This window comes from Pollicipes pollicipes, unplaced genomic scaffold (assembly GCF_011947565.3).
Source record: "Pollicipes pollicipes isolate AB1234 unplaced genomic scaffold, Ppol_2.1 Scaffold_3087;HRSCAF=3621_pilon_pilon_pilon, whole genome shotgun sequence".
Lineage (NCBI taxonomy): Eukaryota > Metazoa > Arthropoda > Thecostraca > Pollicipedomorpha > Pollicipedidae > Pollicipes > Pollicipes pollicipes.
The window spans coordinates 38,383,037-38,410,823 of record NW_023596225.1 but is presented as its reverse complement, the minus strand read 5'-3'; the positions used below and the strand labels follow the sequence as shown (position 1 = coordinate 38,410,823).

Sequence of the window (27,787 nt, the reverse complement as noted above, 5' to 3'; positions counted from 1 at the left end):
TCATCGGGCATAGCACTGACGCTGGCGTGATGGAGGCACCGTGCACACGTGTCCCATATGGCCTATGTCAAGGTCAAAATTGGTAAGAACGCCAGTTCAAATAGAAGCGCCTGGCAAAACAACAGATAACAAACACATAAGGGCAGTGTGCTCTCACTTTCGTGTATCCCACTCCAAAACGCTTGTTTTTTGGTACGTCCAACACCTTCAATCGACATCATCTATCAGCAAAAAGCCAAATAAATCGCACATAGTTTATTACAAGAGTACCACCTCACTCGCAAAGCTTCCTCCACAGGACTCAAGCTATTCCTCTGCGATAACAGGCGTCACCAGCCCAAAGCCATGCGGGATACGTTCAGAACGCACTGACAGCCAACTGAGACACCTTTTTAGAGGAGCGGTTCTCGGATCACATAGCAGCACCCAGCAACATCTGTCCATACGTCATACGATTATACACTGACGATCCTATAACAAAAGAACCAACTCTCGGATACTTCCACTCTCTTGTCTAATACGCACAGTAGCAGTCTGAATAAATAGTGACTCTTCCACAGCGCCGCGCGGCGCTCAGCTCCGCCCGGCTGCGGGGGCGTGTCGCCCCACTGACACAACTGGGACGCCCGATGTGACACCCCTGGCCGGGCGTCCGCACACGGCCGCTGTCTGCAAGCCGAGCCCAGCGCGCGGGCGTCCGGCTGGCGGAGCGCGCCGGCTGGACGGGGCGAGATGCGACAGCCGGGCGCGGCTCGAGGCCCACCCCATACGGGGCGGGGCCCTACGGCGGCCACCCACAGGTCAGGTCGCGCAGGCCACGCCCGGCCGCCACCGATCCGCGAGAAGCTAAGACTAGAGGCGGTGGAAAAGCTTTGGCGACTCTACGTGAGTTTACACATCAGACGACGGTGACGGGCCCAGCCTGCCTACCGTCAGTTTAGTGTACGAGGGCGGCGAGAAGCGACGCGTCAAGAACTTGAGGACGTAGAGCGGCAGACAGCTGACCAGCGTGATGGCCAGCACCTTCCACAGGAAGTCGACACTCTGGATGAACTCGCCGGTCTGAGACAATGACACAGAGACAAGCGTTATCGACCGCAGGGACACGGGAGACACGCGTTACCGACACAGGAGGCGGACGGTGTCTGGGACGCCGGAGCAGTCACTGAAAACGCCCCGATGAGGACGTCAGACACGGCACTTCGCGCTGAAAACCCCACACGATTGGTACCTGTTCGTTTTCGGTACGCACTGCACCTCACCACCCCACCCAGCGCTGCACAGCGTCCGGCCGCAGCACGACGGCACATCCCGAGACACATAGCAGGCGAGTCACACCAGGCCCCCGGCGCTGCGACCGGCGCGTGCTGACACACGAGTGCTGCCAGGCGCCATGTCCGCGGTCACCGAGTGCATAGGCCGCTGGTCGTCATTAATCACCGGCGGCCAGCCGCATAGGCGCCTCCGGCTATCGATCCAGGTCGTTTTTGCTGGTGTCACGGACTTCCCCCACATCGCCTGAGGCGCCCTCCCTTTTTTGACTAATCAGGACTGATTACAGCTGCCGTTTGAGGCTGTGCTGCAGCCTGTCGACTGGGCACGTCGACCTTCAAAGGCTTCGAGGTACTGTACCGCGTTGTATGGGGTTGGGAACTGATATAGCCCATTGGTTGCGTGCAGAAGATCATCGAGGGCAACTCGGCATTTACCATACTGTGCGTTATTAAATAATCCATATGTGCAATGCACCTGGGGAAAACTCTGGTGCAGCACACCGCAAAATTATTAGAAAATGAAAAAGTGCGATATCTTTCGACATTATTGAGCCAAGCCACCAAACCACCACTTTTGCACATTGGCGCCCACATTCTGCGCAGTTAGCCCTCTACGTAGTCATCAGCATGCAGATGAGCACATTGCTATGGGAATGATATACGGACATTCACCATGCTAGTTCACGCATATGCGGGAAATATCCCTCGAATCGGATCATTTGGATTGGATCGGATCAGGAAATATCATCAGATCGATAGTGAGTGCCCTCGCTGGTTGTGACATACGCCATACGTAACAGAAACATAGCAAACAACGCAGATTGGCAAGCACAAGCAGATATACTGAGTCTTCAATGAGATTTGAAGGTCACCCCAACAACCAACATCCCTCGAGCTACACAGGTTGTCAATGGCGACGTCACCGTCGCCAGCACAATGGCGACGTCCTCCTGTTCATTCGTGGATGTGAGACGTAGGATGTTTGCGGCTAAGGCAGCCCACCTTTTCCAAGAACTGAGTATGCTTTGTACTCACGCCCAACGAGGAAGAGCCTGACAGGTGCGCCTATTAATTTTTGGACTAAGACAATTCGAGCGTTGGTAGAAATAAAACCAGCGCGCTGCTTGCAGCCTAAGCTATCTAAATAAATTTGGGTTTTAAGCCCCGGGCCAAAATGTGATATTCCAAGTGACGACTGACCTTCAACAGACCAATTGTTCTCAGCCGCCATAAGTTTCTAAACATGAAAATAGAGTGATCCCGGAAACAGCAGTGTTCTTTGCTTTCTTGCGATTCTGGCAACACGCTCTCCAGGCTCCCCCTAGCCGTTTCCAAGTAAACAAATCCTCACAAGCTTTTGTTTTACCGGACTTCGTGCTGGCCCCCACTTCTCCAATGTACAGCAGTCCCTTTCAGACTCTATTCTCGCCGCCTCCGGCTTTTCCCTGGCAGTATTCAAGTGCGGGACAATGGCGCTGACGATCCGCGCGCTTACACAAGCTCGGGACGAACCACATCCAGCAGCCAACAGGTCAGAGCTCAGCCACAGACAACTGGGCAGAGGGCCAGAGTCCTAGCGCAAACCACTGGGTAGAGGTGTGAGGTGTGTGGTGTCCTCCGCTCTATAACTGAGATCCAGAGCTGGCGGTCATCGGATATTGGCTTAGTCGATACCGAGAGGTGTGTACACTAGCAGCCAGCGGGAAAGTGACGCTCCATCAGTCAGCAAGCGCAGGGAGCGGCTCGGTGCCGTCTCGGCCGAGCGCGTCACCCCGGCGCGTTCAGCACTCACCAAAACCACGTCGCGGAAGATGATCATGGAGAGGATGTAGGTGCCGAATGAGAACACCTCGGCGGCCACCATTAGGTAGTGCCAGGTGCGGATGGTGAGGGCCACCATCAACAGCTCGGTCACGATCAGGGCTGAGAAGCTGATGGACACGATGTGGATGAACTCGTCCTCGAACAGCCAGATGGCGCCGTACATCAAAATACCACCTGCCGGGGTGGCGGGAGGGGTCAGACACGGCCTGTCGGACCACTGTATCCCAGTGATACCGAAATGACGTGGAACCAAATGGCACTAGCGTGGTCATGGGAGACCAATCGCTCCGTTCAAATCTACTGCACTTGGTGCCGTTCACATTCAATGAGGCAGGCTGTGACGGTCACCACTGTGGAATGCTACATACGTGTGTACGCAATGCTCTCAACGAAAAAGATGACCGATGGCCACGACTGCAACCTGATTCGTTCTCGACCATGCGCCATTGAGTGTCAAATGGAACATCGTCGACGACAGAGACGTCCACGCCCCACATCGGCCTTCCTCTAGTCTGCCTGCTGCCCAGCGCCGGCTGGCGGCACTCACCCTGATAGATGCTGATGGCGACCCACATGAAGAAGGTCTTGTACGAGAGCGAGCGCCCCTTGGTCAGCTCCTTGTACAGCTCCGGGTAGGTGAGCGCGATCTGGCCGGCCACGTCGCGGTCCAGTAACCAGCGAGAACACCGGGAAGTTGGTGTACACGTGGCGTACCTGCGCCAAGCGCCGCCGGGAGGTCAGGCAGCGCCCTCAGTCGAGCGGACAGACATCGGGGCACGGCGGCGGGCCGCGGAGCGCCGCGCGCTCGTGTGCTCTCGACACGCAAATGCATGGCGAAAGCGTCCAGTTCCGAGCCGACCGGGCGCCGCAGCGAGCTGCCGCCTTCGGTTCAGGGCCGACCGAGCGCCGCAGTGAGCTGCCGCCTTCGGTTCAGAGCCGACCGAGCGCCGCAGCGAGCTGCCGCCTTCGGTTCAGAGCCGACCGAGCGCCGCAGCGCTGCCGCCTTCGGCTCAGAGCGAACGGTCACAGGTGGGCACAAAGGCGTTATTAGCATACTGCTGGCACGGCTGCCGGTGCGCCAAAGGAGCGCTACTTGCTGACATCGTGATCCAGACCAGCGCAAGACCAGCAGCGTGTTTTGACAGGCACGACGCCCGGCGGCGTCCGGCGGCCGCTTCGGGGGGACACTGACCCGATCATCAGCACGCCCTGGTAGAGCGCGATCGAGGCGAAGTAGAAGACGGAGGAGAAGACGGCCTGCATGGTGGAGATAATGAGACCGCGGTGGATGACGAACTGGCTCAGCGAGGCTGAGCCGGTGGTTACGAGTACCGGGCCGTGCACCAGCAGCAGTCTGCAATATGCACACTTAATCACGCGCGGTTTGGTGGTGCAGCGTCCCAGGTCTTACGAAGATTCTTGCGCCGCACATTGTAATTTGAGGTTATCGTGTACAATGTCAGCTCCTTCAAATACCACGCATCTGCAAAATATATTCACAATGCACAATAGAGCGATTTCAGGGCAGCACTAGCCCCGGTTGTGTCGCACTGGCCGTGGGCCAAAAATTCCAATGGTGATAGACGGTACGGCGCCATCCGGTCTCCCAGAAACGCAAGACAGTGGTTCAATGTGCGTACAGTGTGCGTACAGTGTGCGTACAGACAGTGGTTCAGCCCGGGTTTGTGCTTAAGCCACGACGTGAACTTCCAGCCGCTCAAAAATCAGCCACCAGAGGTACCACATCGGGCGCAGGCACCCGACAGCCGCCAAAACGTGTTTAGGATTATGACTCTTGCATCTCATTACTCATCTATTTATATTCATCTCATATATTCCCCGCCAGTGCACCACCTCAAGCGGCCGGTGCGGACGCCGGCCGACCCCCGGGCTGGCGCGCCGCCGCCCCAGGCGGGCGACGGGCGGAGGCTGCAGACGCGGCACGCACCTGGCCAGATGGCAGAACTTGATGATGCTGAAGTCGGCGGCCAGCGAGGCCTGCCGGCCCTCCTTGCCGACGATGCCCTATCCCGCAGTCCGCCGCCTGTCGCCGGGCGGAGACGGCACGGCGTCAGGCGATCGCGCTCGATCATTGGACGGCCCTCCGTGACGTCACGCCACAGCCGAGGATGCGACACGCGTACGGGCGGCACGCCCGGCGCTCAGGGGACTGACGCAGTCGCAGCGCCAATGTCATCGAACGGGTGAGAAGCTCACGGAGTTCATTAACAACTGGGAAAAACCCGCCTTTTGCTGTTTGGTATATACGTCGATTGCCTACAGAGCAAATCCCGCACAAAGCCGCCGGAGTCCGTCTGATAGCGTCCTGTTGCCGACACGACCCCGCCCACCTGGATCATGCTGACGTCATTGCCGCCGTCGCCGATGGCCGCCGTGCGCTTGCCCGTGTGCCGCTGGATGAGCTGCACCACGGCCGCCTTCTGCGTGGGCGAGCAGCGGCAAACAACCACCGCCGGGCACGCGCACGCCAGCTCCATGAACTCCAGCTCGTAGTAGCGCAGGCAGATCTGGCGGCCGCGGTCAGCGCGCGGTGACGGGAGAATCGTCGCGGCTCGCGACGCGTGGAAGCGGGACACGCGCCGGTCCCACGCGACGCCCGCGGCTGAGAGTCACGTGGCGTGAAGACGGTAACTGGGTGGTATGCCATGAGCCCAATAAGAAGAATTGGTTGAAAATCTGGCTTTCCAAGAACTGCCATGCCACACACGTAATGTTCCGCTGCAGCGAAAATTCCTAAAAATTATAAAACCAAAGCCTTCCGATTCGCTGCGGCTAATCAGCGGGGAAGGGTCACACGTGTTCGATATCGCGGGTCAGCGCGGGTCAGCGTGTCAACACTAGACTCGCCGTGAGTCAAACTCTGGTGCGGCGGGTCTGGCGCCAACACGCGAAAGCCTCCACGCACTGCATTGCAAACGAATTTGATCACTTAATGGGTCGTCAAAAATGGACAGGATTGGACAGGGGTGATGCTCTTCGACGAGTCGTCGGCACCAAATCCAACCAGTCCGGCGCAATCGACCGCTTCGACTTCTATATGACTTAGACGTTCTCGGTCCATAACCCCCGGCGCTCAACGATTACCCGTTTGCAAAATGGTACGTTAGTCCCCGCTCCTGACAAGCTGCTGCTTCGCAGATGACATGTAGCATTTATCGACATTCCTTCAGTCCTGTTGAAATTCCCGACAACCCTTGCTGGGACCGAACTCCGAACTCTTCGAACACTGGGTCCTTCTCCGAGCCTTGTTATAAAAAATTTGCGACGCCGACATACACCCATCAGGGTCGCATTGATCCAGTGCACCACTGAGCCAGACGCTGAGCTCAACGTCGGCAAAAATACCGGGGGCAATCGGGGGACCGCGGAACACGTCACTCAGTCCACCTCATGTTAGGCTGAACCTCGAATAACGAGCTGGGTTGGCTTCTAATCGGGAATTCCGCGATCTACCCTGCTCTGTAACGAATAAAGTAGCCCACAGTCAGCTCAGACCTGATCAGGACAGGCACGGCTATGTCGGCTCGTCAGGTTAAGCAAGATCAGCACAGCTCAGAACGCATCGGGTCGGCGCAGGTCAAGTCAAAGCAGTACAGGCCAAAAAACATCAGGTCCGGTCAGCACACCGCCACAGCCCACCTCCATGGCGTCGCCCTTGATGACCAGGGCCGAGTCGTTCTTGCGGCGGAACGCGTTCAGCTCCTGGTGGGCCTCGGCGCGGCTGGTGATGGCCGGGAACAGGTGCAGGTTCTGGGCGCGCGACACCAGCCGCGACGACTGGGCGATGCACGAGGCCGTCTCCAGCTTGTCGCCGGTCAGCATCCACGTCTGCGGACCGGCGGCCAGCCGTCAGTCAGGCCGGTGCTCTAATGCTCCGGCGAGCCAGTCCATCAGCCGGCCGGTGCTTCAGTGCACCGAATAGCCAGTCCATCAACCAGCCGGTGCTCCGGTGCACCGGCGTGCCGGTCCATCAGCCGGCCGGTGCTTCAGTGCACCGAATAGCCAGTCCATCAACCAGCCGGTGCTCCGGTGCACCGGCGTGCCGGTCCGTCGGCCGGCCGGTGCTCTAGTGCACCGAATAGCCAGTCCATCAACCAGCCGGTGCTCCGGTGCACCGGCGTGCCGGCCCATCGGCCGGCTGGTGCTTCAGTGCACCGAATAGCCAGTCCATCAACCAGCCGGTGCTCCGGTGCACCGGCGTGCCGGTCCATCGGCCGGCCGGTGCTTCAGTGCACCGAATAGCCAGTCCATCAACCAGCCGGTGCTCCGGTGCACCAGTGTGCCGGCCCATCGGCCGGCCGGTGCTCTAACGCACCGGCGAACCGGTCCATCAGCCGGCCGGTGCTCCAATGCTCCGGGGAGCCAGTCCGTCAGTCGCCCGGTGCTCCAGCGCACCGGCGAGCCCACCCATCGGCCGGCCGGTGTTCCAGTGCGCCGGCGGCCAGCCATCAGCCGGCGGGCAGCAGTGAATCGCATCCATGCGTCCCCGCCGCATATGCCACGGATCGGTGCGCCGATCAATAGAATCCGGAGTGGACGCATCAATGACAGCGAATCAGTGCATTGGATACATTTGCGAGATGTCACGGGTTAATCAATGGCATCAGTTACGTAATTGACGTGTTAGGCTAGCGTCAGGCAGTGGTACGACGAGATTCAGTGACAAGACGCGTGTTGTGGCCGAAGCATCCACTTCGGCACCAACGGCTCGGGAAACACAGCGATTTTCCTTTACCCGTAGTGAGTTGACGCATTTCCGGGGCGTCCCAAATCCGTAAATATGAATTTAAATCAAAGAGTTCGTGGTAAATCGATGCAATCAGCATTGGCTTAAGGGGGAGGGGGAGGGGTGTCGAGATCCATGATAGCCGCTACCAAGATCCGAACGGCGAATAAAGACGGCTTCCGTAACCCGAAGGACTCAGACTCGGAGTCTAACGCGTCGCACACACACGCAGGCCGTACCTTACGTGACATTGGTATGAAAAGCAGGCATCCTCCGCGTCCACGGAGCTACACGTCAAGTTTGGAAGACCCAGCTTTGTGGCCCAAGAGAGATGTTTAGATGTTACAAGATGTTACGAGATGTTGTGGTCCAAGAGAGATGTTACGCCCCCCCCCCCCCCCCCGGCCCGGACCAGTGACACCTTCCGTGTGACGCGCACCCCCGTGACGTGAATGCTGCAGGTGTGCGACTGACGGCGCGCTGCCCGTGTCCCGCGCCGCCGATCGACTCGAGACCACCGCCAGTGTGTCCGTTGAGCCAGCGCATCAGGTGGTACCTCCCGGGTCACGACCCATCGGCACCGCTGGGCGTACCCGTCAAACGCATGCGCACAGACCTACCCCAGGTCCTGAACTTCCCAGAGCGAGCGTCATGCATGAAATCGCGCTTCGCTAAAAAGTGCAAAGCACGCTTTTTGCTCTTTTGGTTTCAAAATAGCACCATGATCTTTTTTAAAATAGGAATTTCCCATTGTCCACATACACGGAAGCATTCGGCCACCACCTGGCTATGATAGCCGTCTCAACAGCCTCATTTCGCGGGCATCCCAGCGGCACCGTGGTCGGACAGTGGCGCACGTCCGCCGGGTCCACAGTCGCCTGCGAGCCCCCAGTTCGACACCAGGCCACCGCTGAGGAGTTCTCCAGCACCACTGGACCCGGCGCCGCCGCAGCTCCGGACGTCACCTTGATGCCAGCGTTGCGGAGGAGCTCGAGGGTGGGCCGCACGTGGTCCTGCAGCCGGTCCTCGACTCCCGTCAGGCAGAGCAGCTCCATCTCGCGCTCCAGAGACTCCACCACGGCCGACACCTGCGGCGAGGCGGGCCGAGTCATGACTGCGTCCCGGTGAGAGCTACCACCTCTGAGCTCCGCTCTGGGGACAGTATCGCGGCCGGCGCCCGGCATCACGGTTAACGAGCCCAGCTGCGACAGGAACGGACAAACCAGCGGCAAACCGCCGCATACGTATGTCTTCATGTGCAACGCAGGTGCTTTTAAAAACAAAGCCAGCCCGGATCTCTTCAGTGGGTGGATTCTGGCGATCAGTGCCCACGCTAAGCAGCGCTTGCCGCGCGGGTCCTAGTCCTGACATCCCCATCCGATCGCAAAACCCCTGATCAACGGCAAAAACGTCGCGGCGAAAGTTAAATGTAATGCTCGGCACGGTCCGTCCTGCCCTCTGACGTCACCTGACCCTCAGCACTGGTCGCAGGCCATCCCAGGCGCTTTATGAGACTCGAACCTACCAAGCCCAGGGTGAACCAATCAAAAGACAGGTACTCTAACCGTCTCAGCTAGCAGGGCGGACAAGGACATAGACACTCATGAAGCCGACCCCCAAAACGCTACCACGATTGTCGCTTCCCGTGTCCAGTCGGGACCTCCCCGCCCTCCGCCGACTCCCATCCCTCCTCCTCCACCCTCCAGCACCCCGCAGCCGGTCACGCACCTTCGTCGCCCTCCGCCGCCTCCCATCCCTCCTCCTCCACCCTCCAGCACCCGACAGCGCCCCATCGCCGGTCGCGCACCTTCGCCGCCCTCCGCCTACTCCCATCCCTCCTCCTCCACCCTCCAGCGGTCACGCACCTTCGCCGCCCGGTCCGTCACAGACAGCTTGGCGGCCGTGTAGCGCTGCTCAAACTCGGCGTACTGCTCGGGCGTCAGCCGCTTGCTGGCCACGACCAGCGTGCGCAGTCCCTCGCGTGCCAGGTTGTCGCACTCCTCCTCCAGCCAGTCGCTGTACAGCACGATCGACGCCATGACCGTGTCGGCGCCCTTCATGTAGAGCCGGATCTCGCCCGAGCTCGTCTCGCGCACGATGATGCCCATCCGCTTGGTCTCCGAGGTGAAAGGGAACACGAGCAGGATCTCGTAGTCGAGCGTGTGGCCGGCCGGCGTGCGCAGCCGCATGCTGCTCAGGTCGCGGTGCACCAGCGTCAGGTTCTACCTGGCCGCGCGAGGTCAGGTCAGGTCAGGTCAGGTCAGGTCAGGTCACGGTGCAGCAGCGTCAGGTTCACCTGGCCACGCGAGGTCAGGTCAGGTCAAGTCAGGTCACGGTGCACCAGCGTCGGGTTCACCTGGCCACGCGAGGTCAGGTCAGGTCAAGTCACGGTGCAGCAGCGTCCAGGTTCACCTGGCCGCGCGATGTCAGGCAGGTCAGGTCACGGTGTACCAGCGTCAGGCTCACCTGGCCGCGCGAGGCCAGGTCAGGTCAAGTCAGGTCACGGTGCAGCAGCGTCAGGTTCAGCTGGCCGCGCGAGGTCAGGTCAGGTCAGGCCACGGTGCACCAGCGTCAGGTTCACCTGGCCACGCGAGGTCAGGTCAGGTCAGGTCAGGTCACGGTGCACCAGCGTCAGGTTCACCTGGCCATGCGAGGTCAGGTCAGGTCACGGTGCAGCAGCATCAGGTTCACCTGGCCATGCGAGGTCAGGTCAGGTCAGGTCACGGTGCAGCAGCGTCAGGTTCACCCGGCCGCGCGAGGTCAGGTCAGGTCAGGTCAGGTCACGGTGCACCGAAGTCCGGCTCACGTAGAGGTCAGATCACTGGGGCCGGTGTCGTCACAGCGCGCTGACGCCGCTGACCTGACGGAAGAGGCCGTAGGAGACCAAATCGGGTAATGACCACCAGTCCGCCTCGCATGAAGGTCAGGTTGATCTAGAAGAAAGCAAAGTACTGCAAAGCACTTCCAAAGTTATGGTACAGCGGGCAAACCTGAGCTCTTAATCAGTGGAGCCTGACATGGTAATGCTGCCTGCAGCTAACCGCAATCTACACGGCAGGCCCAGCGGTAGAGCGCACATCAGCGCTGCCCAGCGTCAGACAGCATCGGATGTAGGTATAGGTGTGAGTGTGGGTGTGGGTGTAGGTGTATGTATGTGTGCGGGTGTGGGTGGGTGTGTGGGTGCGGGTGCGGGGCGCGTGCGTGTGTATGAGCGCGGGTGCGGCGAGCGCGCGCACCTCCTCGGTCCAGGTGACAAGCGCCACCTCGTCGGGCGAGCTGGCCTGGTAGACGACTGGCCGGCGCGCGGCGCCGCCGGCCGGCGGCTGCTCGCGGCCCGACTCCAGGTCCGGCGACAGGCTGCCGCCGGTCGAGCTGCCCTCCGAAGACGACAGCGGACTGGCGTCCATCGTACCTGCGGCGGCCGGGCGGCGTCACGGCCGGTGACGTCAGGCGGACGGCGCACAGCCCACCCCAGACACCGCTCAGGGGCACACATCGTAGACGAGCCGGCGCCGGACATCACACGTGTGGAACCGGCCGACAGGCACGACGCCAGCGCTGGTAGCGACAGGCTGAAACAGCTTCTGCCAGCCTGTCTTTACCGGCCGCAACGCTCGGCTCTCGGTCCATCACTGACAGCATACTAAAACTGGTTATAGAAGGAGGCCTAGGTCATCGTAGAATCCAGTGCAAGTGTCAATGGGGCATAGGTATAAGATTTGATTTATCCCAATTACATCACATGCAACGGACGTTTTGAACATGCTGTTGTATTCGTCTGCTGGTTCTGGTCTTTGGACTGAGTAGCAAGCGCTAGGATATCAATGTGGCGGCATGATTGAAAACGAGGATACACCATTTCCTCACCTCCCGTCAATTTGTGCAGGTCTTAACTGGTAAAAACGGTAAAAACAATAAACTGGCGGGCACCAATTTCAGCAGGCCAACAACGGAAATAAAACAACGAAAACAAAATGCCAACACCGCGCGAGGGACGTTCGACACGAGTGAGGGGCACCCAGTGCCAGTAAACGGCACGCGTCAGAACCGAATAGGAGTAAGACGTTAAACATCTGTTCACCGGAGACTTCAATACAAAGCAAAAGCACGACTATCGGGCAGATATTATGCGCACGTAGGCGGCGGATGTCGAAACGAATCTGAAGAATGCGTCACACAACAGCTAAGGACATCACGTAAGACTCGAGTTAAGTGCACTGCCCGCCATCAGTCAGAAGCAAGAATCAGGACAACGTAATCAGGAAAGGAGGAATCAGGACACGCCAGCCAAGTACATCACACACGACAGTAAACCACACCAGTGTCCGGCGTCCTCCAGCTCCAGCCGGTCGGACGTCGGCCGCTCGCCAGCGCCGGTCCACCGACTCACGTGGGCGTGACGTTGTGGCAGAGGGCGAGCGCGCGCACAGCCTCGGCCACGCGCGCCACCATGGTGCGCCGCGTGCGGCCGCCGCCCGGCGGTCGGCCAGCGGTCGGCGGCTCGGCCGGCGGCGCGAAGTGCTGCTCCACCAGCGCTTTCACCTGCGCGCAGAGCGGCGGCCGGCGCGGCCGTGGTGACCCGCGACCCGGAGAGCGCGGTTACGGCGCGAGGCGCCCGGCGCGGACGCCGATGACGAACTCCGAAACAATGTTCGGGACAAGACATTCCCGCTAACGAATATGACAAGGGCTATTCAATTTCTTGCAAGTCAACAGCACCCAACAGTTGACTGTCCGTACCTGCAATTCTTTTGTGGCAAGTGCACCACACAAGTATATGAAAGTAAGCAGGTAAGGTACTGCCGGCGTTTTGAAACTGTTTACAAACATTTACTTCCCCCCCCCCCCCGTGTTCCGCGGGGCGCCCCGAACCGCTGCCAACAATATCGGCCGCGTTCATTGCCAGCCCCCTGTACGCCACGCACCACCTGCCGCAGGCATTCCCAGCCACGGTCCCGCATCTACCGCCTCCACCTCGTTCGAACGTGTCGACGCCGTTACGACACGGTGCCCCATGTGGATCTTCTTGAGCGCCATCTCGTTCTGCGTCAGCAGTGCCCCGTCTTGTCCGTGAGCAGGTAGACGATGCGGCCCAGCTCCTCGGGGATCGTGGTTGGAGCGCACCACCGCCTCCGGCATCTCGGGCGTCGCGCTGGATCGTCCACGAGTAGAAGAATCTTCCCCATGTCCAGGTTGACCGGCAGACTGCGACGGAGCGGGGAGCGATGAGCCGCTCGGTCGGAGCGGGGGCGGCGCCCAGGGACTCTATACGCCTCAACACTTCACAATGTTGGTGCGCGTGGCGTCGATTGAAGGCACGTGTTTCACTGACCACAGCTCGCCGTTTTCCATGTCGCTTATCGTCTAAAAGCACCATGCGTTGTCAGTGCGCATGGCAACATAATGACGTCTGCACTCCTGTGTCTTGGAGCGTATCCGTTGAGTCAAACATGGCTTTCTTTCAGAGATTGAAAGCGACGTCATCGCAATAGTGGAAATCACGTATGGGTTGGTGGAAATTTCACGTATGCGTTTGGTGGAAATTTCAAGCATGGATTTTAGACATGCTCCAAGCATTTTCCGCAAGATGAGAAACCAACTTCTAAAATGTACCCAGTTCGCGCAGCAACTTGTGCTTAGAGCTCGTTAAGTGAACAGCTTACAGCAGCAATGCATTTTTAGGATTTCGCAGGCCTTCGTAAGTTTGCGTGCACTTGAAAATGTATTTGAAAAAAATCTTACAATCAGTAGATCGCTTAAGGTCGAAAGCTCGCTGCCTGCATGCAGGTGACCACGCGGTTTTATTTCATGTCAATACGTTGAACCGAATAGAGTGAAAATGCATGTGACACAAATCCCATCCGTCTGCGTAATTTTGGGACAAAACATAAATTATATTGAAGTGAGCGCTAAGCAATGGCACAAATTGAGTGCCTAATCAAGACTACCACCAGACAAGGCTCCTAAGCAGTGTACCCCAAAAGTTATCCAATGTCTGCCGCCACTCACCTGAGAGGTATGATGTAAGAGAAGAGGAGGACGAAGCGGAAAGAGGTTAGCGGTACCACGGACCCTGCCAGCCCTTCAGACACATCATCACCACCGAGAGCGCCAGCACCACCCGAACAGGATCTACGGAGAGAACCGCGACACACTGTTATCGGCAGAATCCATGGCGGGACGCGGCGGCAGAAGCCGGCCGCGTCGCTGCCCCACTGGGCATGGCGACAAGCACTTCACCGCAACGGCACATGACAAACCCGGGAGCACGGCACGAGCAGAACCTCAATGTCACTTTCTCTCACAAGCCAACTGCCGTGTAGAAGAAAACGTGAGCGGCGCTTGAGACCAGCGTGGCCACAAACTCAAAACAACACACCGGCAAACCGAGCGCGACCCCGGCGCGTCCAGCACCGCGGGCCGCGCCGGCAGCACGCGGAGCCACGGCCGCACGGACACCGCCACATCCTCGCCAGGGCCGGCGCCGCGCCCACCTTGGTCAGGTTGTTGATCTCGGTGTCGAGCAGGCCGACCTTGCTGCGCGGCGCCGAGTTGTTCATGACGGAGCGCGTCTCGCGCCCGGTGTACACCACCAGGCCCAGCGCCGTGCCCGAGGCCAGCACCGTGTTGGCCCACAGCGTGTTCTCCACCGACAGGCTGTCACTGTCGTTAGAGGCGTCGTGCTGCCGGCCGGGTCACGCGTCAGCACAGGGGCGCGGCCGTCGGTTCACGAGGTCACACTCGGACAGTTGCTGGGAGAGGAAAACGTTGCTTTACACTAGCGGGGTTAGATCAACCGGCGGAACGACGCAATACAATTTGCATTGCCTCCACGTCAATGCATTGCTTACATGACGCGTAAAAACATTCTGATCATCGAAGAACCAATTTCGCGCTTTGGATATCATTAAAGATACACCACATGATACGTGGCCTGCGCGTAAATCATCAGTTCTCAGCTGCGATCATCGTCTGCACCCGTGGCCGTCTGCAGTCGCCGCTGACCCGCGTGAATGTGCCGATGAAGTTGTGGATGTCCTTCTGCGGCTTCTCAGCGTACACCTCGGCGTCGATGCCGAAGAGGTGGGTGGAGCGCGCCAGCTTCTGCGTGGAGGAGACGGCCAGCCGCAGCTTCCAGTCCGTCTCGCCGTCCAGCTGGTCGGTCCTGCAGCAGCACGCGCCGACGGGGCCGGGTCATGGCCGGTCGGGGTTAGGGTACCCGAAGTAGACTATGACAGGTAGGGCTGCGTAGATGGGAGCAGAACAGGGCAGAACGGGAACGGGGCGGGGCGGGGCGGGGGCAGGGTAGGGTAGGGTAGGGCAGGACAGGACAGGACAGGACAGGACAGGATAGGACAGGAAACGATAGGGTACAAAGTATACCATAGGATGGGATAGGACAGCAAAGAACAAAACGGAATAGGAAAGGCAGGACAGGGGCAGGGCAGGACACAGTAGGACAGGACAAGACAGGACAGGGCAGGACAAGACAAGACAGGACAGGACAGACAGGGCGGGGCGGGGCGGGGGCGGGGCGGGGCGGGGGCGGGGGCGGGGGCGGGCGGGGCGGGGCGGGCGGGGGCGGGGCGGGGCGGGGCGGGGGGCAGGGCAGGGCAGGGGCAGGGCAGGGCAGGGCAGGGCACAGGGCAGGGCAGTGCAGGGCAGGGGCAGGGCAGGCAGGCAGGGCAGGGCAGGGCAGGGACAGGGCAGGGGCAGGGGCAGGGCATGGGCAGGGCCAGAAAAGGACAGGTCAGCTAGCATCTGATCCGGTCCGGGCGAAGCAGGGTCGAGTGGGCCGATCACGCCACAGTACTGGTTGAGCCCATTTGACTGACCTTACCTCTGTCGAGGTAAATACAGGGGAACAGGGCGAGCCGGCCAGCACAAGACGGGTCAGGCCATATCAGACCAGTACAATTAAGCCACCCCAGTTCACATCAGCCGTATGACACGCTAAGCCGCAGACTCTTAGATAAGCTAGGAAACAGAGCCAATGACGCAGTGTGATGCACACCAGCTGTGTCTATCCTGGCCTCGGCGAATACCCCCGACATCACGGACACCCCCTGATCTGATGAAGCAGGCGCCACTGCGTGCGGTGGTCCGTAGCAGCACCGTGACCTGACCCTGACCCTGGCCTGATGAAGCAGGCACCACTGCGCTTGGTGGTTCCGTAGCAGCACCGTAACCTGACCCTGGCCTGATGAAGCAGGCGCCACTGCGCTCTCGGTGGTCCGTAGCAGCACCATGACCTGACCCTGACCCTGACCCTGACCTGATGAAGCATGCCTCCGCTGCGCTCGGTGGTCCGTAGCAGCACCATGTCGGCCGGCACCCGCTGGTTCTTCTCGATCAGCAGCATGTCCCCCACGTGGATACGGCTGCTCGACACCCTGTCCAGCACGAGCGACAGTGAACAGCAGCGCTAGTCATCTCCTCCGCACAGGCGGCAACGGGGTCACCTGTGCGGTAGGGCGACAGTAACCATCAATGTCAATAGGATGTATACCTTACCATGATGGTGGGCACTCTTAGGACATTTTTACAACACCATTTTTCAGCAATGGCGGTGTCCGACAACCGTATGACCGAAGCGCCTAGAAAAAGTGGCATGCTTTGACTGTGTTACCAACACGGCTCCATGCGGACGCCAAAACAAGTAACCCCTAACAGACGGCGCGGGCCCACGCGATAGCCACTTCCCAACGATACACCATCCATCCATATGCTGACGAGAAAGAGCATATCATAACACGCGGTGACAACTAATCTGTCCTCCAACTCTACGCAATGCAACTATTCCACATAATACGAACAGATGCCGAGTGGCACAGGCCGCTCCTGCCGGCTCGGGTCATTGCCATAACGTAGCCTGGTGCTCCACCACACGCACCTGACGTGCCCCTGGTTGGTGAGCTTGCTGTACTTGGTGCTGTTCATCTCCTGTCGCGTCCGGTAGCGCCGGTAGTCGTCCACCGCCTCCCGATCATCGTCACCGCTATGACGAACCCCTGGCGGTCGTCACAAGTGTAACTGCCCATCGGCGCCGCGGGCGGCGCAGGTGAAGGCAGGACTCGCATTTGGAGCGCCGGACGCGCCTTATCTGTGACAGCGGGAATGGAACACGTGTCCCAAGTGCATGCTGAGGGTGTTTGTGACTAACGTCCACAGCTGAGCGCGGTCAGGCCCCTGCCACGTTCCTATCGTAGCCAAACCGAGATGCTACTGCACGAAAGCCTGCGAGGGCAGCAGGCGTCCCTCGCGCTCTCGGCACCGCCGGGTCGGAGAGCAACATCAGCCACCAGCGCAAGTCACGTCCGATTGGCGGCGTACAGCTTGCCGTCCAGGGGCAAAAAGGCTTAGGTGCTATGTTAACTGATGGCCCTTCGACCTTTTTTGCCTTTGGACGGCGGAGGCCGCTGCTGCTGATCACTCGCTCGCTCGCTCGCCAGCTCCTGGCGAGGCAGCTCCATGAATGCTAAACGGGTTACAAATTTTAACCTGGATGACGTAACCAAGGGGGGGGGGAGGTTGGGTCCATGACCCGTGGCCCCCTCAGCCAAGAAGTTTACATTAGATACTGGCCGATTTCGCAGGAACTCGTCACAATTCGAAGGAGTTCGGGGAACATCCGACAATCACTACACTCCCATCCCAGCGCTCCTGCGGAAATTTTGATCTACGTGCCTGCGTTAAGATCGACCCTCACACTGCTGACACGAGCTAACGCTACATCTTCGGCGGCGGAGCTACCAACGCCAGCAGCGTCGCCGCTTCGCGCAGCCCACCACGCGTAAATCTCTCATCCCCTTCGACAAAATGGCCAGCGTGGCCCGATGGCATGAAACGGGGACGGCATGCATGTCATGGACGCGGCGATCAACAGCCGTGGAGACGTCTGACGCATTAAGCGAAGGTGTGACGCATGTAGCGAATGTATGACGCCTGCATAAGCGCGTGGCGGGGGGATGGCTGGTAAAACCGCCCACGTGTTGTTGTTAATTGGGGTTTTAGAGCGCGTCGACTGCTGAGGTCATATTGCGCCCATAGCCGTGAGCCACCCACGACCTCAACCTCTGCGACGGACCGGCTAAAGGCCGTGTAATGGCGGCCTGACGCATGCGCAGTCAAAACTGCACGGCTAATCACAAACAGCTGTCGCACATCCTGAGTCATGGTCTCCGAGAGGCTCTGGGCCGCATACAAGACACTTGATAGCGGGCCTATCAGCTGGGCCACTCACAGGCGCTATCGCTCGCTCGACCTCCGACCGCAGAGCGGCGCACCGTCACCACAGGCCGCTAGCTGAACCCCGGCATCAGCCGGCGGTCGGACACGAGCGGGTGAGCCCGGCAGGCGGAGCTTACCAGCGGCCCCCAGTAGGTGTATATGTAGCCCACCCGCAGCTCCGGCACAAACTGCGACAGCGCACCTATGACAGGAAGAACAGGTTCAGGAACATCTTGAACTGCTCGTACAGAACCTGGGAACAGCGCGGGCGTGTGACACACTCGACCCACTCATGTCATTCAGGAGATATCAATGGCCTTGTGGGAAAAGCAGTGCCGCGCCAAGCCCGCCTCGGAACCTACGTGGCGGCTGTGAGACATGAAAACGCTCGGAGAAGCTCGTATGGGGCAGTACAGGACACGCTATTCAGAGTGATTTCGGTCCATACTGAACCAGCCAATGCTTGCCCACACAGCGTGAATAATGCTTACACCTGTACAAAAAACCGGCATCAGTAAGTCACAGAATGAGAAGGCCCCCGAGATTTCAACAGCTATTCACCAGCAAAATACAACCGTCGTCGTCTTCAGTGGGATCACCCGGAACCGAGCTGGGCCTCACTAGGCAAGAACGTGCACACCGCGGCCTGTACCCACAGCATTTCATGGCGCGTGCCCGCCCCCTTCAGCCGTTCTCACCTTCGGAATGAACGTGATAATGTTGTATTTCTGGTTTTTGATCGTGTTCGGTGGAAATTTCTCTGTGCAGGGGCGTCCGACCCGGACCAGCCGAGCCCGGTAGTCGCGGTCCCCGATACAGGCCGAGAACAGCCACTGGAAACAGCTGGGCACAGGGCGGTCCGTGTTAGCAACAGCACCCGTCACCACAGCCGAGCAGCAACGGGAATAGCCGCTGGCCATTCCGCACACGATCCGCGGGGCAACAACAGCACGCGTCGCGACAGCCGAACAGCCGCGGAAATGGCTGCTGCCGCACGGAATGCGTTGGCAGCAATTTCAGCACGTGATACGGCAGCAGAAAGACACTAAAAACAACTGTCGACAAACAGCCTATCAGTGACAACGTACAATACGACCAGCGGAGTAGTCATCGGAAACAGTCGTTTCCACATAGCCCACGTAAGCAACAGCACAGGGTACGGCAGCGGACCGACGGTACGACAGCGGACCGACGGTACGACATCGGAACGGACACTAGCGACAGGTGCCAACACAAGGCCGCCTATCAGTACACGGCACGAGGCAGCGGCGGGGCAGGCGCTGAACCAGCCGCTTATATGCGGCCGCTTGTGCCGTGTTACGCGCCCTGTCAGCAACGGGCGCATATTTCAGCCGGCGACAGACAATGCAAACAGGGGTTTCAGAGTGCAACAGCGCGGCACCCACGCCGGTATGAGCAGACGGTGCGACAGCGGAATGGGCAAGAGAAACAACCGTCGAAACATGACCCATGTTCGCAATTTGCAGGACAATTTCAGGACAGAAACACATTCAAATCAATTCAAATTTAGCCACACCCTTGTGTGCTTTTCACTCATACTTGATCAGACGGGTCCAGTTTGATCGATAGTCTTTGTTTTGTTTTGTTATATCGATAGTTTTGCGAAATCCCTCCAAACATGTCAGAATTTTGATTCAACGTTTGGGTTTGGGTGGGTTTTCCGACTGGAGACATCCCACAGGACTCCATGCTCACAACTACGAAAGCAATCCCGGGTGGAACGGAGAACAATTCCTGATTCAATACACATATGATGGAGTCAAACACCACACCAACACGTGCTTCTTCATTCCATTCCACACCACGTGCCATTGAGTCTGAGTTGGTCTGCCCCACGCTCACTTGGTGTTATGGTTCTACTCAGCACGGAGCGAGAGGTAACATTTGTTAATTTCTATCGGTCGACGAGATCCAGTCACCACACAAAGACAACTTAGATTTCGCTTCTTCGAAGCCCACCACGCGCAGTGAACAAAACAGTTGTGCGCCTGTGGGAGAACCTTCTGAGAGGTGCTTGTACTGAACCAAAACACACGAAGATGGAGGAGGGCTGTCGGAAGGGACGACATAGTGCATTGCAAAAATGTAGTCTGTCACTACTACGGACTCGCCAAAATCCGTCCAAGAGAACCCTCAGAAGGCTGGCACCAGTCCCACAACCTTACCGGGAATTCTATAAATACATTAGGCCTGAGCCCGATCCTGACTTGTGAACCGCACCTGGTCGGCGACGAGGCCCCGCTTCCATCTGCATTGGGCAGCGGACGTTCGCAACGTGTGATTTTGCCTCAGAGCTGCCAGACACCGTGCTGGGGAGTTGGCTGCGCAGCCCATGGGCGACAGCACGGCCCGTCATGGGTTCAAGCGGCCGGATTGGATCGCTCTTGTTTCAACGCGCTGACGGCTCCATGACCACCGCCAACAAGGAGCGGCATATCTGCATGCAGCGCTTATGCAGGCGTTGAGCAAGACCGCGAGGGGGCAAAGAGGACATTGGTCCCTACCTGACACCGCAACTCCCCATACAACCGTGTTGGCACCGATCCTGGCGGGAGGACCATTTCGGAGAGCGCATCATCAGCTGAACAGACGCCCAATCCGCGATCGGCTCACTCTCCTGATCTGAGCCCTCTCCCCGTCCCCCAGATGTGTGTCTGTGGGGGTATCCTGAAATGAAAGTCTGCAGCGAGAGCTCTCAAGCGCTCTAAGAGTCCTCACAGCCTCGATGATTTGATTGGGGATGTCGGCCACGCACCGCACAAGACCGTAGCTGACGCTCGCGCCCGGGCGACAATTTGGGGGTTTCGGACCCATCGACTGCAGTGGGTCACGCATACATCGCCGCCTCCTCCGAAGATGGGGTCACCTGGAGCACGTGCCGTCAACAGCTCCCCACGTCATGACTGTGTGTGAACGATTGATGACAAACATTTCAATTAATCGGAAGACCTTTTGCTTTAGTGCATTCGATATGCGACGTCATTGCTATGCCACGCGCAAATAAAATTCGGACATTTTTCCGCTCTGTTCGTTACATTTGCTTTGCTTTTTCTAGCAGGCGGGTTCTTCAATGTTGGCAATGTACGGAGAGGCGAAAATGCTCGTGCCATACACGGCATGAGAACTCCAAACACTGAGACACAACATTCTGCTTATACATCTTGTCGGTGCTGCTGTGGTACCCCGCAGACTATCACTGTGCATTAATGGTCCCGATCTTTCAACAGAGCATGCAGGTTTTTAAACGCTCCAAGAGTGGCACACGCCCTTTAAGGTTGAAGCAAAAGTGGCCGTACGATGCGCTTCTAATGGCATTCAGGCCAATAGCTTCATTGGCCAAAAATGGGTAAAATATCGTGAGTGCTTCAAGTGTGTATATGCATGTGTGTGTACGTGCGTGCCTGTGTGCGTGCGTGCAGTGAAGTGCGCGTGTGCAGTGAAGTGCGTGAGTGCTTGAAGCTCTGTTCTGCGTCACACACGGATATGTGAGGCCCCAGCAGAATGAGGAACGACGCAACTGAGCGAATCACTCGCCCAGCTACGGGTTCGCCATGGCTCAAAGGCCACATCCAGGTGTAGCCAGTAATAATGTCCCGTTCATGTCCGCCAAATGAACCCAGGTGACCAGCAGGACATACATAGTCCCTAACCTTCATAAATACGCATTTTCTTTCCTCCGATGGCGTCCATGGTGCCTGTTAATGCAAGACCTCTACTGGTTCATAATCCTCCCATCATTTCACTTTGTTAACGAACGCGCTGCACGTCGTCGCGCACCCTTTTATGGAACGCCAGTGAATGCGGCGGTTGAATTAACGCCCAAAGGTCATGGTACGACAGGGATTCGAACCGACGGCCCCGATCGTGGGAGCTGACGGCGCTAGCCACTCAGCTATTACGCCCGGCAGCATATATATATATTATATATATATATATATATATATATATATATATATATATATATATATGTATATATAACCACGAACAGTTCTACCGTCCAGATGCAAAAAGGCCCAAGAGCCACTAGTTAACAAAGCACTTAAACCTTTTTGCCTTTGGACGGCACAGTTCGAGACATTCAAGATTATAAAAACATGGTCATGTCATTGATCAATGGCCCAAATGTTCACACCTAGTGTTTACAACCCCAACTACTAATCATCATCAATGCTTTAAACCCGTGATTCATAAGCGCTAACATCAGCTTGGGCGGACGACACGCAGCTCGCGACATGAGATTGTCGTCGATAATGGCCCATTACCAGAAGCTCCCGCCGGTATTTTGCCGCAGAACATCACGTGAGCGTAAACATAACTTGGTATGCAACCCTTGGCATTCTACCGAAGTACACCACGTGGGCGCGGAAATGCCTCGGTATGCAGTCATCTCACCAGATGACGCACCAATGCTAGGAATGGCCTTGCCGCTGTCAGTTGCTGACAGGAAGTCTATAGCTCACCGCGGCGTGCAGTTTAAAACACGCGTTCGCAGGGCGCGGCCAGCCGTCATTCACGGCAGGGAGAAGAAGCGCCACTTGGCCAGCTATCCACAATCGGATAACCCGGCCAGTTGTGGCCTCCGAAAGCACGTTCCCGAACTGTATGGCACGGCGGGTGTGTGCTCCGCTGTTAGTGCCTGGCAACCACTTCGTACGGCGCAAAGCAAAGCTTAAAGTATGTATGTGTCATCTTGCAAGTCTACGCATTTCAAGTATGTACACACTCGCATAGTGGACTTCGGTTGAATGCCGACAAAGTCACGTAGCAGTGGCTCAATTTAGGAGTTCTGCATGCTCGGAGCGATGACCCCAGCATAGAGATCAACTCAGGGGTTATGTACATTAGGGATTTTGATGCAGACATGTCACGCCACACCACAGGGGGGAGAGGCGCAGGACGATAAGCAGGACCAGGGGGTGCGCGTCGGTCCAAAACGGCGTGACGGAGGAAGTTGACTGCAATGACCGTGCGGATGCCGTGACGTCATTGGGGCTCCGGCGACCGACAGATCGCCGAACAACGCACAACGAGATGGCGCCACAAAGCGTGTAATTCCGGTCCAATGCAGGTAATTGAGGTCTCCAACTGATGCGCACTCTCATCTCTTTACATCGGATCCATAATAACGCACGTGCATTGCCAATCGCCGATGCACGGCGGGTGGCCAGATGACCGACTGTGAACTTGTCCGTCGTACAATACACGGTGCATGCGGTTGGCGCATTTGCACCACCCGTATGCACCCGCCCACGCCAAATTCCCAATGACGTCACGGCGCCCGCGCAGTCTGATTGACTAATCTGAATGAACGTTGTCACCCTCTCCGCCGCACGTGGAACGAGCTGAGCGCACCCCGGCTGGACAGGAGGGGCGGTGGGCGGGACGGGCTACCGACCGGGAGAGGTGTCGACAGGGCGCCGCGCAGCACAGCCGCCGGCGGCCGGAGATGAGGCGGGTGTGCTCTGACGAGCGCCGACGGCCCGACGGCTTCTCGTCCAGCTCCAGGTCCTCTTCCATCATCGCGCCACGCCGCGAGACGCACCGCGTCACAGCACGCTGCGTCAGGGGACGCCCGTCACGTCACGTCACGGCGGCGGGCGCGGTCGCCGGTCGGGAGCGGCGCGCTCACTCTCCCAGCGACGCCGACACAACACTGCCGACCCGGCCGGCGGCGATCTGACCCCGGCCACCCGATCAGCCGACGTAAACCGTATCGCGCGGCCGTGGCGCCAGAATAAACACAGCGCGCGCGCGCGGCACTGCACCGCGGCGGCCGCGTCGGGCGGATAGCTGCACCGGCGGGCCGACGGTAGCGCGGCCAGGCAGGCGGCGTTCCACACCGCCGGCGGCCGTCACACAGCGGGTGCCAGTCACCTCACACGCGGCCGGGGGTCGATCGGCCCGCCGGCAGCACCGGCGCCTGACGCGACGCCGCATACACTGGCGGCCGACAGGTGCGCGCAGAGGCGGCGTCAGGCGCCGGCGGCGGCCCGCCCCTCTGCAGGCCCGCTCGCAGCCGGAGCGATAACGCGCTCCCACGCTGATGGGGTGCTGTGAAAAGCAGTCGCTGGGAATGTAGCTGCGTCCGCCTTCGAAGCTTCGATGCCCTACTCGCAACTAACTGGCACTCGCTGTCGGCCGACGGCGTCCAATGTCGCGCATCGGTTGCCGTGGAAAACAAAGCGAAGCCGGTGAGCCAGCCTTCCGGCCACGCGACCGGCACTGGCACTCTGCCGCTGTCGTCCCGCGTGCCGCCGCCGGCCCCGCTCCAGCTCCATCTGCCACTACTATGCCGATCCCACCGGCGCGCCGCCAGCGGGACGGAATCGATCCCCGGCGTCAAACACCCGGCGGATCGTACTCCAGCGCGGATCAAGCCAGACGTGAAGATCGCGCAACCCACCGACAGACGTTGAAGCAGTGAGGAAGTCATAGCAGCTAGGTGCGGTGGTAATGGAAGTGGACGTTGGCTGGGCTTGGTCAGCAGTACGCTTGCAGCAGTCGCCGTGGTGCTCCAGAAGGCTACATGGGAGACTCATAAAGTGTGGGTTTCCTCGCACTGAAAGTTTTGTGGGCATGGTGGGTCGTGTTTAAGACCTAACATGCACGCGCCAGAGGCAGCAAAAACTTAATGTTGTAATATGACTGAATGCATTTATGCAGAAAAAAATGAAGCACCTGCCGATCCATGACTGGAAACTGATCGAACTACGCTATTCATCTTTCAAGTTTGCTTACTGCATCTTACAATATTGTTCTGAACAGCTCAATAACGCACGCGTTCGTCTACATGGTCACATGCTGTAGTTGTCTGACAAACGAACCGCGTAATGTAACACAAATCATATTCGCAGTCTTGAGACACCCTGCTGCTCACCGGTGCACTAAATGTAACAGATCCACCCCATCTTATGACAATGCTGTTTACCAAGTCGTTTCTGTTGTTTTGACTGAACAAGGGAGACCTTCAACCACACTATGACGATATGAGGTACAAAAAGGCAAAAATTACTGCTTTCTGAGCTTCTGCAGTTCATGTCGGTTTTTACTGGTAAAATCCGCAATAGCCAGAAAATGACAAAACCTAGCCCGGTCGACTGAAAAGCCAACCCTGCCTGGAGGCATCTCACACCATCCAGGAGCCTAACAAGGCGCCGGAGTGCGACCTGTCCCACTGTGCGGGTCCGCCATGGGCGTCCGGGCGGCGAGCGGCCACCGCCGCTCCATCTCTCGTCTGGAGAGACGTCTCCATCCCACGCGGCCACGCATGGACCGGGCCATGGCCGGTGGCCCGGTGCCCCCTGTTGGTCACTGCACGCGCGCTGTTTGGTGGTCGTGTATGTATTCATCGCGGCAGGAGCGATATGGCACCAGAGGCATCTCTCGGTAATATCGCCTCTCATGATTTGGTGCACTTCATGCCATGCCATGCCGCACCCGCACCCGCACCCGCACCCGCACCCCTCCCCTCCCCCCTCACCCGTCCGCCTGTGGCGCCGTTCCGACCCCTGCCCCAATGTCCTGCTGCAGCCAGCCTCGCCGGTAGCGCACCACCGACCGAGGCGACATTCAGAGCGAGCGACCGGAGCGCACTCGCTCCGCGGATGGTCCCAAATCCCCAGCAATCGCCAGTACTCACGGTGCCTTTCAACCGATCTGAGCAGCTTTCGCACTGGCCAAGCAGATAGGTGCCTGGACCCCGAGACCGACGCCGGGCCTTTCCCGGCATCGCGAATCGCAATCGCATTGCAATCTGAACCTTCGATGATCGGACACAAATCACCTGGTGCCTTCGCTTCACATCCTGGAGCCCAGGAGCGCCTTAGGTGTGCCATCTCACGTTAAGGTGCAAAGCACTCACGTGCCGTCCCCCCCCCCCCTCCGGGACGGTGACGGGGCCGCGGCCGGCGCGGTGCTCACCTGGCCAGGCAGCGCGGCAGGCAGCAGCAGCAGCCGGCCAGAGCCGGCGAGTCGCGGCGCGCGCGCCGCCGGTCCGCGCTCAGCAGGTGGTCCGTCTCATCCATCTCGGGCGTGCCGTCACAAGGAGAAAACCGCGTCAGGGGCACAGAGTCATCATCGTCCATTACTGCAACAGGCCATGCTGTCACAAGGAGAAAACTGCACCAGGGGCACAGAGTCATCATTGTCCATCACTGCAAAAGGGCACATGGTCGGGCTGTGCCCCTGGCCAGCTCAACTGGTGCCTCCCCTAAAGAAGCATGCAGGTCAGTATGATACTGGATCTGATTTGGGTCAGATGATCAGTGACTTTTTCAGAGGCCATTACTTTCAGGTCTGACCAGGTCCAATAAATCTGCTGGGTGAAAGACAGCTTGCTACATTATCTAGTGGTACATATTTTGCAATGAAAACTTATTATTAAAAACAAAGCACAGAAAGCACAAAGTCCACAGTATGCACATTTGAAGAGTTACAAAATGCATACCATTTAAGGAGCACATATGCATGTAGACTGTATGAAAGATCACATGTGGTGTAGTGGATCCCATGCAAGGTTAACACAGTGGTATGGCCAAGAAACTGTGTCCTTATCAGCAGATATAAATTTTGCCTGACTGCTGAAAAGCTGACATCCAGCTTACATGCTTCTGGGCACTGTGCATGGAACACAACATGGTCCTTTTAACTGGGAATCCTTTGGTACAATCCAAAGGTGCCTGGTGGCTACCATGCTGGTGACACTGGGGCCAGGGTAACATGGTCAATCCAGAGGTCCTTACAGGGATACAATATATTGGCCCTCCCATGGCACCTAAGACACCTTCTGACCAGAACCATTGGCCCTGGATTGTCACAAGGTCCTCAGCTGAGTGCCTTCATGAAAGCAAAAGGAGCCCTTACTGGGAAACCATGGCCAATGAAAGGCACAGGACCTCAATTTGTCTTGTTTTTGTCCCTGGTTGGAATTGGAGCAAGACTTCTAGACATACACAGATTGCCACTAATTACCTCACTTGTAAACTTGTCTGGTATCATTTTTGTATTGCCTTTTGTTGCTGTATGCTGGCCAGCCCCAACCAGTAAAAAATCCCTGACATTTGGGATCCATCCATCCCTGTTTAATATGTGCAGCTTGCTGACTTTGGACCCCATGTTAAACAAGCTCCCAGTTAAGAATCCTGGACACAAGTATTCTATAAAGGGTCCCTCACTGTCACAGGGGCTCTAACCAATAAAATAGGTCTTCTGGTAATCACAAGTCCCAGCCTTGCCCATGCATGGATAAGGATGGAAGCATCATCCTTTGGAACTTCAAGGCAGTGAATATACATGTGTCTCCAAAGAAGAGAACCATTGTGTGCCTTTAAAAATAAATACATTGATTCTAAAACCCAGAACGTTCTGGAATGAATGGTAAACCCTAATGGGTCAACTGCAAAACAAACAATCCAGTCAACCGTTTGCCTTTGGAAGTGCCCCATAAAGCTGGCTAACCAAATCACTGCTTGGTATGTGTTGAGCAATGCTAAACAACCGCACAGGAAACGAATATCTCATACATTGATACAAAAATAAACAATGTACCAGCAGCTCCACATAATCACATCACCATATCACACCCACCAACAGCCTGAGGCCCCGGTGCAATAGACTGATGTAAAAATGGCCTGTACACATCTAAAACCTATCCAGTATTTCGAAGAACAAGGCTCGGCAAAGCCCATACACC

General features: G+C 57.9%; 1 pseudogene; it reads right to left on the bottom strand.

Moving 5' to 3' along the window:
- On the bottom strand, positions 1-27,787 carry LOC119090115 (putative phospholipid-transporting ATPase IIB; annotated as a pseudogene).